At 44.6% G+C, this 14057-nt stretch overlaps 1 protein-coding gene across 11 annotated transcripts in view; it reads right to left on the bottom strand.

The window, feature by feature from the left end:
• The window catches only part of CDKL5 (cyclin dependent kinase like 5), a 221810-nt gene extending 211127 nt beyond the window's left edge, over window positions 1–10683 (bottom strand). For 10 of the 11 annotated variants that reach the window (XM_070067272.1, XM_070067277.1, XM_070067275.1 and 7 more), the window contains exon 1: window positions 10556–10683. The gene's annotated coding sequence lies outside the window, so the exon portion shown is untranslated. The remainder of the gene's footprint in view (window positions 1–10555) is intronic. The other variant, XM_051826953.2, reaches the window with a different exon arrangement.
• Between the last annotated feature and the right edge of the window lie 3374 nt (window positions 10684–14057).

Below are 14057 nucleotides of genomic sequence, written 5' to 3'. Positions count from 1 at the left end.
AACCCGGTGTGCCGGCGCCGCAAGGCGGAGGATTAGTTTATTGAGCCGCAGGCGCCAGCCTAGAAACCAGTCATTCTTATAATCAAAATATCACTGTCTCCCACTAAGTCAAAAAAGCCACACTGTCAGAAAACACTTCATGTTACAACTTGATATTAGGCCTTTCTCTCATGAAGGCTACCAAGTACCAACAGAGGGGCCAGCACCATGGTATAGCAGGTTAAGCTGTACAAACGACAGTTCAAGTCCTAGCTGCTCCACTTCCAATCCAGCTCCCTGCTAACGCACCTGTGAAAGCAGCAGAAGCTGCTCCAAGTGCTTGGGCCCCTGCGACCCACGTGGGACACCAGGAAGAAACTCCAGCTCCTGGCTTCAGCATGGCCCGGGCTCAGCCCCAGCTGTTGTAGCCACGTGGGGAGTGAACCAGCAGATGGACGATCTCTCTGTATGTATGTATGTCTGTCTGTCTCTCTCTCTCTGTAATTCTGCCTTTCAAATAAATAAATCTTTTTTTATTTTATTTTTATTTTATTTAATGAACATAAATTTCCAAAGTACTGCTTATGGATTACAATAGCTTCCCCCCCCATAACTTCCCTCCCACCCACAACACTCCCCTCTCCCACTCCCTCTCACCTTCCATTCACATCAAGATTAATTTTCAACTATCTTTATATACAAAAGATCAATTTAGCATCTATTAAGTAAAGATTTCAATAGTTTGCATCCACAGAGAAACACAAAGTGTAAAATACTATTTGAGTACTAGTTATAGCATTAATTAAACACCTAAGAATAATTGTGTATTAATTACAGAGTTCAACCAATAGTTTTAAGTAGAACATAAAAAATACTAAAAAGGTAAAGTATTAAGTTCTTTTTCTTTTTTTGTTTGTTATATAGTTTTTTTTTTAATTTAATAAATGTGAATTTACAAAGTACAACTTTTGTATTGTTGTGGCTTCCCCCCACACAACCTCCCTCCCGTGGCCCTCCCCTCTCCCACTCCCTCTCCCATCCTGCCCTTCATCGAGTTTCATTTTCAATTACCTTCATATACTGAAGATCAACTTAGTATATACTAAGCAAGGATTTCAACAGGCTGCACTCACACAACCGCACAAGGATAGGGTATTGTTCGACTAGTAGTGTTGTTTTAAGTTTCATAGTAGAACACATTAAGGACAGAGATCCTACGTGGGGAGCATGTACCCAGTGACTCCCGTTGTTGATTTAACAATTGGCACTCTTATTTATGACGTCAGCAATCACCCGAGACTCTTGCTATGAGCTGTCCAGGCTATGGAAGCCCCTTGAGTTCACTGACTCTGAACTTGTTTAGTCAAGGCCGTATCACAGTGGAGGTTCCTTCCTCCCTTCAGAGAAAGGCGCCTCTCTCCTTGATGGCCTGTTCCTTCTGCTGGGGTCTTGTTCACCACGATCTTTCATTTAGATTGTCTTTTGCCACCGTGTCATGGGTTTCCATGCCTGTGAGACTCTCATGGACCTTTTAGCCAGATCCGAATGTCCCAAGGGTTGATTCTGAGGCAGGAGTGCTGCCACTCTTTGAGTCTGCTGTGTGTCCTGTTTCCCCTGCAGATTTTAAATCTTTTGAAAAAAATCTTCACACACACACACACACACACACACACACACAACGTACCAATGGAATCATACAGTCATAGTTGTTGACAGTCAAAAGGGGGGAGCCTATTTCAAACCACTGAATTGACAGTAAACTATTAATACCAGGTAAGTGCTGTACATCTAATCCGTTACTAAAAATCCACAATCTACCACACAAGGAGCTATTGATTTACTTGCCTAGTGCTTTTAAGGGTCGCTTTCCATTGAGAAATGTTCATCTAAAAGCAATGAAATTTAAACATGGTCTCCAAACAAACCATTGCACCCTCTACTACAGTGTACCCCAAAAGTAACATCTGTAAGCAATCCTAACAGCAGTGCCCATCTACACAAACAATACACTAAGCAGATAACACCTCAAAAAAAGGAGGAGCCAGCCTCCATTGTAGTTATCAGCCTCTATGTTCTCACACTGGCTTTACTCCCCAGCCTGCTTGAAATGGCAACGAAGGAGAAAATAATGCAGGCTGGTAAAAGCTGCCACAAAATCTTGTACATTAAGCCCTTTCTAAATCCCACAACACCCAGTGTGAAGCAACACAGACAGCAGACAATGTGTTTGAAAGCCTGAATATGACGGAGTCTACTGGATGGCATGCATAACGGACATGGAGCTGGGAAGGAGGACCAGAGCTCAAACAATAAAATACACAATTACTGGCTTAAAAGTCAAGAAAACCAATTATTTTGCCCATGGTGTTAAATCTGAAAGTAATTTTTTTCTCTTATAATAATAACAATACTTTTACCTTGATTTCTTTCCCTACATTTCCAATATACCACTCAGAACCCTGTACTTTATTTGCTGCTTAAGAAAGTTAAAAAATAAAAGCAAAATGAAATCAAAACCACAAACACAAGGCAATTAGGCAATTCATACCATTTCCAGTATAGTCCTTTATATTCTGCTACAGACTATATTTAGGCAAAAACTTGAAAACAGAAAAATGACAGTATTTAAGAAGACTTTTTATTTTTTATTTATTTATTTTTTTGACAGGCAGAGTGGACAGTGAGAGAGAGACAGAAAGAAAGGTCTTCCTTTGCCGTTGGTTCACCCTCCAATGGCCGCCACGGCTGGCGCGCTGCGGCCAGTGCACCGCGCTGATCCGAAGCCAGGAGCCAGGTGCTTTTCCTGGTCTCCCATGGGGTGCAGGGCCCAGGCACTTGGGCCATCCTCCACTGCACTCCCGGGCCACAGCAGAGAGCTGGCCTGGAAGAGGGGCAACCGGGACAGAATCCGGCGCCCCGACCGGGACTAGAACCCGGTGTGCCGGCACCGCAAGGTGGAGGGTTAGCCTAGTGAGCCGCAGCGCTGGCCTAAGAAGACATTTTTTAAAACCAAACAGAAAAATGACAGTATATGTAAGAAGACATTTTTTAAAACCAACACGATTTTGTTCATCAGTGTTTGATGATTAAAGGGATCTGGGTGATACTAGAAAATCAAGTTTAAAAAACCTTTCAGGTTAACAGGAGAGATGGGGGGGTGACAGAAATGTTCTAAAGCTAGATTACAATAATGATCACACAACCCCATAAATTTACTAAAAAAAAAAATCATTGAATGTACACAAAAAAGGGTGAATCTTATGTAAATTTCATCTCAATATTAGAACTCACATTGAAAAACCATATATTTATAAAGAAACAGGGCCTGCACTGTGCCATGGCAGATAAAGCCGCAGCCTGCAGTGCCAGTAGCATCCCATATGGGCACCGCTTCAAGTCCCAGCTGCTCCACTTCCTATCCAACTCTCCTGCATCCAATATCAAGTCCCTGGACTCAGGTCCCAGCTCCACTTGCAAGTCCAGTATTTCTGTTAATGTATACCCTGGGAATCTGGCTAAAAACTCCATGAGAGTTTCTCAGGCATGGAAAGCCAAGACACTGTGGCAAAAAATGACCTAAATCAAAGATCTCTATGAGATCCCAGTGGAAAGAATGGGCCATCAAAGAAGGAGGTACCTTTATCTGAATAGAGGAGAGAACTTCCACTTTGAATATGGCCTTGTCTAAATATGATCAGAGTTGGCTAACTCAAGAGGCTTCCATAGCCTTGGCAGCTCATGACAAGAGCCTCGGGTGATTACTGATGTCATAAATAAGAGTGTCAATTGTTAAATCAACAACAGGAGTCACTGTGCACCTACTCACCATGTAGAACCTCTGTCCTTAATGTGTTGTACTATGGGAATTAACAGTAAAAGGTAAAACTGGTCTTCAAACAGTACTTTATACTTTGTGTGTCTGTGTGGGTGCAAACTGTTGAAATCTTTACTTAGTATATACCAAGTTGATCTTCTGTATATAAAGATAATTAAAAATGAATCTTAATGAAGAATGGGATGGGAGAGGGAGTAGGAGATGGGATGGTTTGTGGGTGGGAGGGTGGTTATGGGGGGAAAACCTCTATAATCCAAAAGTTATACTTTAGAAATTTATATTTATTAAATAAAAGCTTTCCAAAAAAAATGTACACCCTGGGAAACAAGAATGCTGGCTGGGTCCTTGGAACCCAAAAAGGAAAGCCAGATCAAGTAGTGCTCCTAGTCTTGGCCTGGCCCAGCCCTAGCTGTCGTGGCATGAACCAGAGGATGAAGTACACTCACTCTCTCTCTCTCTCTCTCTCTCTCTCTACCTCTGTATCTCTGCCTTTCAAATAAATAAATAAACAAATAAACATTTAGTTTTAAGATGTATTTATTTATTTGAAAGGCAGAATTAAAGAGAGAGAGGACGAGACAAAGAGAAAGATTTCCATCTACTGGTTCATTCCCAAAATGGCCTCAACGGCCAGGCAGAAGCCAGGAACTTTATCAGCGTCTCCCATGCGGGCAGTAGGGGCCAAAGCACTTGGGCCATCTTCTGTTGCCTTCCCAGGGAGGCAGGGAGCTAGATCAAAAGTAGAGCAAGGGCCAGTGCTGTGGCACAGTGGGTAAAGCCACTGCCTGCAGTGCTGGTATTCCATATGGGTGCTGATTGGAGACCCGGCTGCTCTACTTCCAATCCAGCTCTCTGCTATGGTCTGGGAAAGCAATAGAAGATGTCTCAAGTCCTTGGGCCCCTGCACCCATGTGAGAGACCCAGAGGAAGCTCCTGGTCCCTGGCTTCGGATTGGCGCAGCTCCAGCCAATGCAGCCATCTGGGGAGTGATCTAGCAGATGAAAGACCTCTCTTTCTCTCACTCTCTGCCTCTGCCTCTCGGTAATTCTGCCTTTCAAATAAATAAATAAATCTTAAAAAAAAAAAAAAAAGGAGGAAGAGGTAGAGCAGATGGGACACGAACATGCACCCATCTGGGATGCCAGCATCGCAGGCGGTGGCTTAACCCACTACACCACTAGTCTGGAGGTGTTTTTTAATTTTTTTTAAAGATTTACTTTATTTATTTGAAAGGCCGAGTTACAGAGAGGTAGAGACAGAAAGAGAGGTCTTCCATCCTCTGGTTCACTCCCCAGATGGCCACAACAGCCGGAGCTGCGCCAATCCAAAGCCAGGAGCTTCTTCTAGGTCTCCCACGTGAGTGCAGGGGCCCAAGGACTTGGGCCGTCTTCTACTGCCTTCCCAGGCCACAACAGAGAGCTGGATCAGAAGTGGGGAGCAGCTGGGACTAGAACTGGTGCCCATATGGGATGCCGGCCCCTCAGGCCAGGGCGTTAACCTGCTGCGCCACAGCGCCAGCCCCCGTCTTTTTTTTTAATTTTTAAAAACTCAATCACAAGTTTTTAAGGAACAAACAATTCCTCTTTTGAGTAGAAAAATTTCCATCAGAGTCCAACCTGTACGTATCAGAGGTCTTCAGAAAGCTTCTGGAAAATGTGTATTATGAAAAAACTGTGTAGGGCTTGCACAGTGGCGTAACAGGTAAAGCCACTGCTGGCAGTGCCAGCATCCCAGCTGCTCCACTTATGATCCAACTCTCTGCTGTGGCCTGGGAAAGCAGTAGAAGATGGCCCAAGTCCTTGGGCCCCTGTATCCACATGGGAGACCTGGAAGAAGCACCTGGCTCCTGGGTTCGGATCGGCCCAGCTCCGGCCTTTGCAGCCATTTGGGGAGTGAACCAGTGGATGAAAGACCTCTCTCTCTCTGCCTCTGCCTTTCTGTAGCTCTGCTTTTCAAATAAGTAAATAATTCTTTAAAAAAAAAAAAAGACAAAGAAAAAACTATGCATGGATTTCAAAAGTTTTTTGCACCAAAATACATTTTCCTTTTAATTCTGCTTTCCACAAACTTTTTGAAGTACCTTCATATTAAGAAACAATAACATGCTTCTGTAGACTTCACCTGCAGATTTAATTTCACTGAAGTCAATATCATTACAGAAGAGATGCCCATCTACAAATGGTAATGGCTGCCATTTTACTTCAAGAACACATCTAAACCACAAAATTGAATTCAACCAGTATCTTCATAGCCTTTATTAGTGTAGCAAATTTAATTCAAGTCAGTCAAAAAGTCATATTGGAACACACAGAAACATGAAATACCTACTGACTAATCAGAGACAGTTATTTTATTTTGGGCAAAAATGATACATACAACCTTCATTTATGAAGAAACAGTGGTACCGAACGACAGCAGTGTTAGGAAGGTTTGTCCTTCCAACAGTTCAGATCCCCATGAAACTGAAGATCATGCGACCTTGCCAGTATAGCTCATGAACTCAAGGAAGTGTATTTGAACTTCCAGTACCACCACAGGCACTATGTACAGTGGGTACTGAAAGCACACTTGGCGAATCAGATGCAGAGAGCACGGTTTTGAAGAGCACAGCTCTTAAAGTCAGACAGGGCTCGACTGAATTCTGCCTCTTCTGCTGACTAGCTGGGTCATCTGGGCAAAGGGATTTCTGAGCCCATCTGACATTTATACAAGAAATAAGAAAAACACCTACCTCGTAGAGATGTGAGAACACACACACATACATATATTCATGCAAATAAATGATTTGCCATGGTACCTGGCATTCAGTGAGGCTCAATAAATAGAATGTAACTATTATAGAGAACACTGCCCAAAGAGACCACACCCAAAATTTGAGCCTGATTAGAACTGCTCAAACACAAATGTTTCTAAGAGCTTAATTCAAAGTGTTGATAATCAATTTCAGTGACCTATATGAGCCAGGTCCTTTAAATCTAACACATAACTGTCTGTTAATTCCCAAATCTGACATGTTTAAATGCCACTGGTCCCTTTAGGTAGAAGATCCTCACACTCTGCTTTCACAACCACAGATTCGCATCTCGGAATGAGGAAGTGTACAAACTTGAGGGAGAAATGAGAGCAATCTCTGAGTAATTCTGCCATACATTAACCGATCAATATAAAGGAAATTTCCTAAAGATTCTCAAAAATTGAAGCCCAGGAGTCCGCATTTCCTACCAGAGTGCCTGAGTTCAAGTCCAGGCTTTGCTCCCCACTCCAGCTTCCTGCTAACATGTACCCCGGGGAAACAGCAGGTGACAGCTCAAGTACAAGGGTCCCTGCCACCAACATGGGAGACCCAGATTGATTTCCCATCCTGGCTATGAGAAGATTTAGGGAGTAAACCAGCAAATGGGAGATACACCTCTCTCTCTCTCCCTTTCAAACAAATAAAATAATTTTAATTTAAAAAACCTGAAATCCAAACACTACAGTCATGCTTTACCAACAAAAGATTTCTAATGAGAAGTTTAAGATAAAAAGCAAGTTGGAAAACTCTCCAAACAGAAAATTTAGAAGTAGTATTTTAATTACATTATTTTATTTTCCTAGGTTGAAATATGTGTTCCAATTGATACCATCATCAGATGATAATGAACCGTTGAGATTCTCTCCCCATCAAAGAATTTACTATTTAATTATTTGATTTTGAAAAAAAACACATTTAAAATCTAAAATGATACAATTCCAAGTAAACAGGCTTTTCTAATTAGAAAACAACCTAATACTTCAAACTTCGCTATTCTCATGCCAAGGTTAAGGGTTATCTAAAGGATTTCCCTTATGTTTTAGATCCATGTAAGTGGATTAATTTGTTTTTAAAATTCGTTATTATTTGATATCAATTTATTACATGAAAATGTCATATCCCCACACTAACCGCCAAAAGCAAAGTACTATATTACTACTATATTAGTAGATCGTGTAATATCTGGAAGAAATAAAGGCGATAACCACCAAAGTTATCGAAATGGGAAGGGGGAAAAGGTGACGTTTTACCAGACATGCTGAAGAAAACTTATTTTCCCTGCTCCCGTCTTCACAAATTTCCTACAGCCAATTTCTCAGGTATAGCTGAATTTTCTATTATAAAACAAACTGAAATGTAAACCGTAAGGAAAGGTTAACTCTCTACAGGAGAAGCCACTGTCATTTCCAACCATGCAACTCTTGGTGAGAGTCTCTCAGACTCCTGGGCACCCTGGTGAAAAAAGGCTGGGGGATAAAAGCAACTTACAGAATTTCTCCACTTTGGTATTACAGTTTGTACTGTGACAAAACTGCACCTTCAAAATAGAAACACCATGTAAAATCTGGTTCTCATTAAGTGAAACTGCCTTAACTCCATGCAGCATATTTGGAACAGAATACATCTGATTCGCAATCAGTCAACCTTCTATTACTCATCTACTGGGAGATGGCCCTGCAATTTCTTTCAATGGGAGTCTTTCCTTTTAAAACCCCAGGGAACACAGTAGAAGCCACACTCTGATTTAAATAACTCCAAGAAAATTATAACGAAAACAATGGTAGATTTAGTTAGAGAACTTGCGCAAGTAAAAGTCAAAAACCTGAGATAAAGGGGTAAAATATCCCTACCACAAGATCCTAAATCATGAATAAATCATAAGATGAAGCAGGGGAGAAAAGGAATGCTCTCTGGAGAAAGAATGCTATTTGTCATCTTTTAATCTATCAAATCTTGTTTTCAACAAATTTAGCCTTAGGAAATAGCCTAAACAAAACACTAAACCGTTTTTTGCATATATATATATATATATATAAATTAATCGCTGCATTGATTATGTTAAGCAGTCAGGAGAATCCCATGGGATTTGACACCCTCCCCAACTGAGGACCCTCCAACTACCCTAAAATGGGAGATTATTTAATATTCTTGAAATGGTTAACTTTATTTAGTATGCCTCCTTTGAAATTCTATTATTTAATACAGCCAAATGGAATTTTGGTTTTTTCCTAATTAGGTTTCCTTGTACTTGTGAAACGCTCAGCATACACAGGGCTGGCAGCTCTAGTTCTACAGCTTCTCTCTCTAGCTTCTTCCCCCCTCACCCATTCTCACCCCCACCCCCCAGGAAAAAAAAAAGATTTCCTTCCCAAATGTTCTCTTCTCTGCATTTGTCAACAGAAACACCCACTGGTGGTGTCAAACTGGTAATACTGCTGCAGGCTTCCTTACTCCTGTTCCAGTGTCAACGCCAAAATGCTCAAACCTAAAATAGTACTCTTAATAAAGAAATTAAAAGGCTTGCTAGGTACTCAATTATCATATTCTCGAAAAGAAGCACACACCATTTTAAAAAATTTATTATCAATGAACCCTTATTGGGTTCTTAAATACAAGATTATACTATCTCCTCCACCACTGGGACAAGTAAATATAGCCTCTTTACATTCTATGAATAAAATATTTTAAAACAGTTAAAGGAATCAAAAGCAAATTTACATGTAAATATAATTCATATGCAATTCTGAATAGCCTCAGTGAAGGTGTCTTTTTTGTGACCCTACAGCAAGAAACAAACTGGATCTATTCCAGCAGATGTTACCTAAAACGATAATCCTATTCTATACATATTTGTCTCCCATTTCAAATGCTCTCAAATTAATTTGTGTAATCGCTCACATTAACTACATAACCATTATGTTCAAACAAACCCAATTCAGATGCACCGAAAGAAATTATTCCGTGTCAACAATACTTTCTAAAATCAGCTTCAATTTCAGCCAGTTAAAACAGACTGTGTTAACAGAATACTGATCTGCAACTACTTAAATATCGCAGCATCCGTCTAATCTCACTGTGGAGATACTAAGGTCAGGCTTTTCTTATTCAGGCATCTGGGCTTCAACACTCAAGAGAAGCGAAAAAACAAAACCCTCAAGAAAGATCTGCCTTTTCACCGAAATACGTTCAGGTTATTCTTCCCCCCAACGTGGGCACAAAACGTGTCAATGAGAGAGGGACCTGTCGTTCTGGGAGACAGTCCCCAATCCCAGCGTTCGATCTCTACGAGGGTCCAAAGGGTATAAAGGTCTGAGAAGGGGCCAATTTCTGCTTCTCCCCACTATGCCAGCCGTGAACTTCATAGCAACGCCTGAAACTTGTTCCGGGGAGGCTGCAGGAGCTCGTAGCTGCCGGCCGGTCTCTCGACCACCCTCGCGGGCAGCCAAGGTCAGAAGGGCCGGGGCCGCGGCTCTCAGCCCCAGGCTGGTCCCGGGCTCCCTCGGAACTTGGGCAGGGGGGCTCCGGCGCTCAGGTTCTTCCTCGGGGCCAGCGGAAAGGGGCTTCCTCGCCGCAAGCCCCGGGGAGCTCGCGCCGCGGAGGCGGCGGGGCGGGGACGCCGCAGACCCGCAGCTAAAGGGAGCCCCGCGGAGCGGCCTCGACCCGCCGCCCCTCTTTCACATCCTCTGGCCTCCCCTCATTCCAAAATACAGCCCCAGCCCCTCCAGGGGAGCCCTTCTAGAAGCTCAATAGAGCGCCGCGGAGAGGCCATTCTGGGCTGGGACGCCCTCGCCGTGTTACCCTGTTCTGGGGGTACCGGCGCCGCCGCCCCTTCGCTCACCAGCCCGGGGGGACCGGGTGGGTCCTCTTTCTCGAGAGAAACGAAGAGGACGTGGGACCGACGTGACGGTAGGAAGGCCTGGCGGGCGGGTGGCAGCACAATTACTCACCCCGCCGAGTCCCCCACCTCCAGCCGGGGACCCCACAGCTCCTGAGACCGCCGTCTCCGCTTTACCTTCCCCAGCGGCAGCGACAACTAATCGAAACCTCTGGCCCCGCCCTCTCGCAGAAGCGGTCGCGCAGCCTAATTTGCTAACTGCCCCGCCCAGGCCGGCCCTCTCAGACCAATAGGAAAGCTCCTCAGGCCCCGCCAGGTCCCGCCTCCGCCCCGCCTACCGCTGCAGAGAGCCAATGTGGACAGAGTGCTCGTCCTCGGGCTCGGGTCGCGCGCCCCGCCCGCGCTGCTCGTGCTCGGATCCTCGAAGTCCAAAATCGAGAATTCCTTGTAGCAGATTGTCTGCGCGCGCACGCGCGCGCCGCGCCCCCTCGTGCGCTAGGTTTGGTTGCCCCGCCAGACCCTAGCAACCTGGCCTGGGAGGGTGGGAGGGGCGGGGCCCGAGCAGCGAGCTGACGCCGGGGGGAGGGGCAGGGGAGCGGAGGGGGGAGATCGTGACTGAGACAGGGGTGGCTGCGGGGGTGGAGGGGGGCGAGGAGGCCCCGGAATCCGCCTGTCACTGCGGAAAAAAAGGGGGAATCCTGCCTGCAGCGCAGCTATCCTGGCCTCCCTCCCAAGGGACCTGTGCCGGGAAAAGGGAGTGGGAGGGGGGAGAGCACATTTGGGGCGGGAGCAAAGCTTGGCAATGAAGGATGAAGGATGGTTTATCTTTGTCGTTGGTAAAAATGATATCGAAATCCTTTGCGCTGATGCTGCTGCCCAACTGTTGCAGCTGAGCCTGCACACACACACACACACACTCACACACACGCACATGCACACATGTATACTCATCCAGCAGCCTGTGATCCCTTGGGTAAGTTAGGACTGCAAAGAACTAGCTGCCTGAGGATTCCTTACACAGCAGCTGGGCGCAAGCAAACGGTTGTTGCAGCAGTAGCAGTAGCAATGAAGCAACCCACAGATCCGCTTCGGTCCGATGCTCTGCCACGCAAGATTCCCCAGCTGGCATGAGAGCAATGAAGTCATCGCCCAACCAGTAGAAATGTAAAGAGCTTAATACCCACCACGGATCGGGTTCCCAATGAGGATAAAGAGCTGATAAAATCAAAGAAGAGGCATTTGCAATGGCACTTTTTGAAATTAAAACGAAGAATTGTTAAAAGACACTGCAGGCAACTGTATGCAAAGCTGCATAAGAATTTAGGCAAAGAGGAGAAATAGAGTCTTTTCTGGTTTTTAGGAAAAGGACAGAAAATAGGCAGTATCTGAGGTCATCGCAGCGACCAAATTAGAAATATGCAGTACTGTAATAGGACATAGATATCTTGGATAACATCCATTTAAACCATTCCTGTCATGAATCTGGTAACATTATGTAGCAATATGCTGGGTTTGGCCACTAGGTGCCTGGCCAGTGGGCTTTTCTTTTTCATAACACGGTGAATATTTGATGAGGAAATGAAGGCGCTGCTTTCTCGGTAGCTTTTCAGGAAGTATATTCGGAAATGACAGGTAGGAGCACGGAATTAACAGTGGGGGAAAATGGAGTCGGAGCAACAGCAGAGGGCTTTGCGGTCTCCTGCCTCCTCCAGATGCCAAGCAACAGCGCTGTGACCTCAAGCCTCACCCGTGTGGAGCCAAAATTCCTGAGGCGCTCACTCCATTCTCATGCCTGTCTGTTAGCGCCTTTGTCCAAGGAATGTCTGCAGCATTGCATTGGAGTCAAGCGAGGAATGGTTTATCTGAACAAAATAAGGAAAAATCAGTAACTGGTTATCTAGTAATCTAGTAACATTAGATGCTTGATAATGTGCCATCCCGTATATACATGTATGACTTTCCACTTAGGGACATTTGCTTTGATCTGATTTTGAGCAGCAATGGGTGAAGTATTTGTTGGCACCACTTCCAAGTCAATCCATTCCTGTTGTGGTGAAAAACTAACCTTTCTAGGTTAGTGACTTTCAAATTATCCTAGACCTCATTGTGCAATCAGGATGTGGGAGAAAAGCTTAAGAACCTAATCAACGGGCCGGCGCCGTGGCTCAATAGGCTAATCCTCCACCTTGCGGCGCCGGCACACCGGGTTCTAGTCCCGGTTGGGGAGCCGGATTCTGTCCCGGTTGCCCTTCTTCCAGGCCAGCTCTCTGCTATGGCCAGGGAGTGCAGTGGAGGATGGCCCAGGTGCTTGGGCCCTGCACCCCATGGGAGACCAGGAAAAAGCACCTGGATCCTGGCTCCTGCCATTGGATCAGCGCGGTGCGCCGGCTGCAGCGGCGGCCATTGGAGGGTGAACCAACGGCAAAAGGAAGACCTTTCTCTCTGTGTCTCTCTCTCTCACTGTCCACTCTGCCTGTAAAAAAAAAAAAAAAAAAAAAAAAAAAAAAAAAAAAAAAAAAAACACCTAATCAACTACAAATCTGTAGTGTTTGTGGAACAAGATGACCATAAATATATTTTAAAAAATTATTCGCTGTTTATCTGAAATTCAAATTTAGCTAGGTGTCCTACCTTTTTATTTGCTAAATCTGGAAACACTACATACATAATTTTTTTTGTTTAAGATTTATATATTTATTTGAAAGGCAGAGTTACAGAAAGAGAGAGAGAGAGAGGTCTTCCATCCACTGGTTCACTCCCCATTTGCCCTCAATGGTTGGAGCTGCGCTGATCCAAAGCCAGGAGCCAGGAGCTTCTTCCAGGTCTCCCATGTGGGTGCAGGGGCCCAAGGCCATCTTCTACTGCTTTCACAGACCATAGCAGAGAGCTGGATTGGAAGTGGAGCAGCCAGGACTTGAACCGGCACCCATATGGGATGCTGGCACTGCAGGCGGCGGCTTTGCCTGCTATGCCACAGCGCCGGCCCCTACATACATGATTTCTAATCCTCAAATTTCTCTGCAAGATTCTCACAATTTTCCAGATGATGAAACAGCTTCAAAGCCTCCCTGCATCTATTTACTTCTCCCCACTTCTAATAGAACCCCAACTGGGTTCAGGTATCCATCCTCTCCACACTTCCAGGGACTCAGTCACACTTCCAATTAGTCTCAGTCAATATGTAGCCCAATTAGACTGAAGGAAAGAGCGTAACATCCCATGATATGAAAGAGAAGTATTCTCTGTCTACCTTACTGGATGAACAAGGAAGTGAATAACCTGGTTACCACTGGCAGCCATTTTGTAACTAAGAGGAAAATCAGCATTAGGTCAAAGGCTATACATGAAGTAAGGGAGGGTTGAAAAATAGAAGGAAAAAAGAAAACTGGGCTCTTGATGAGATGACAAATTCTATCTTGTCCTTGCATTTCAGACAGTTGAAGTCACAATTTCTATTAGATGCCACAGAGGCATCCTGCTACAGGTGTCAGAACCCTGGAGGGCTGCTCATTACGGGTCTCAATAATGAATAAATAAGTGGTAGACAACATATGAGACATTTTTATCCTAGATGTATGTGGCATAAGCCAATAAGTCTAAATAAGCCTCCTCCT

The sequence above is a fragment of the Oryctolagus cuniculus genome, chromosome X (assembly GCF_964237555.1).
Source record: "Oryctolagus cuniculus chromosome X, mOryCun1.1, whole genome shotgun sequence".
Taxonomy (NCBI): domain Eukaryota; kingdom Metazoa; phylum Chordata; class Mammalia; order Lagomorpha; family Leporidae; genus Oryctolagus; species Oryctolagus cuniculus.
This window is presented reverse-complemented; position numbering and strand designations above follow the sequence as displayed.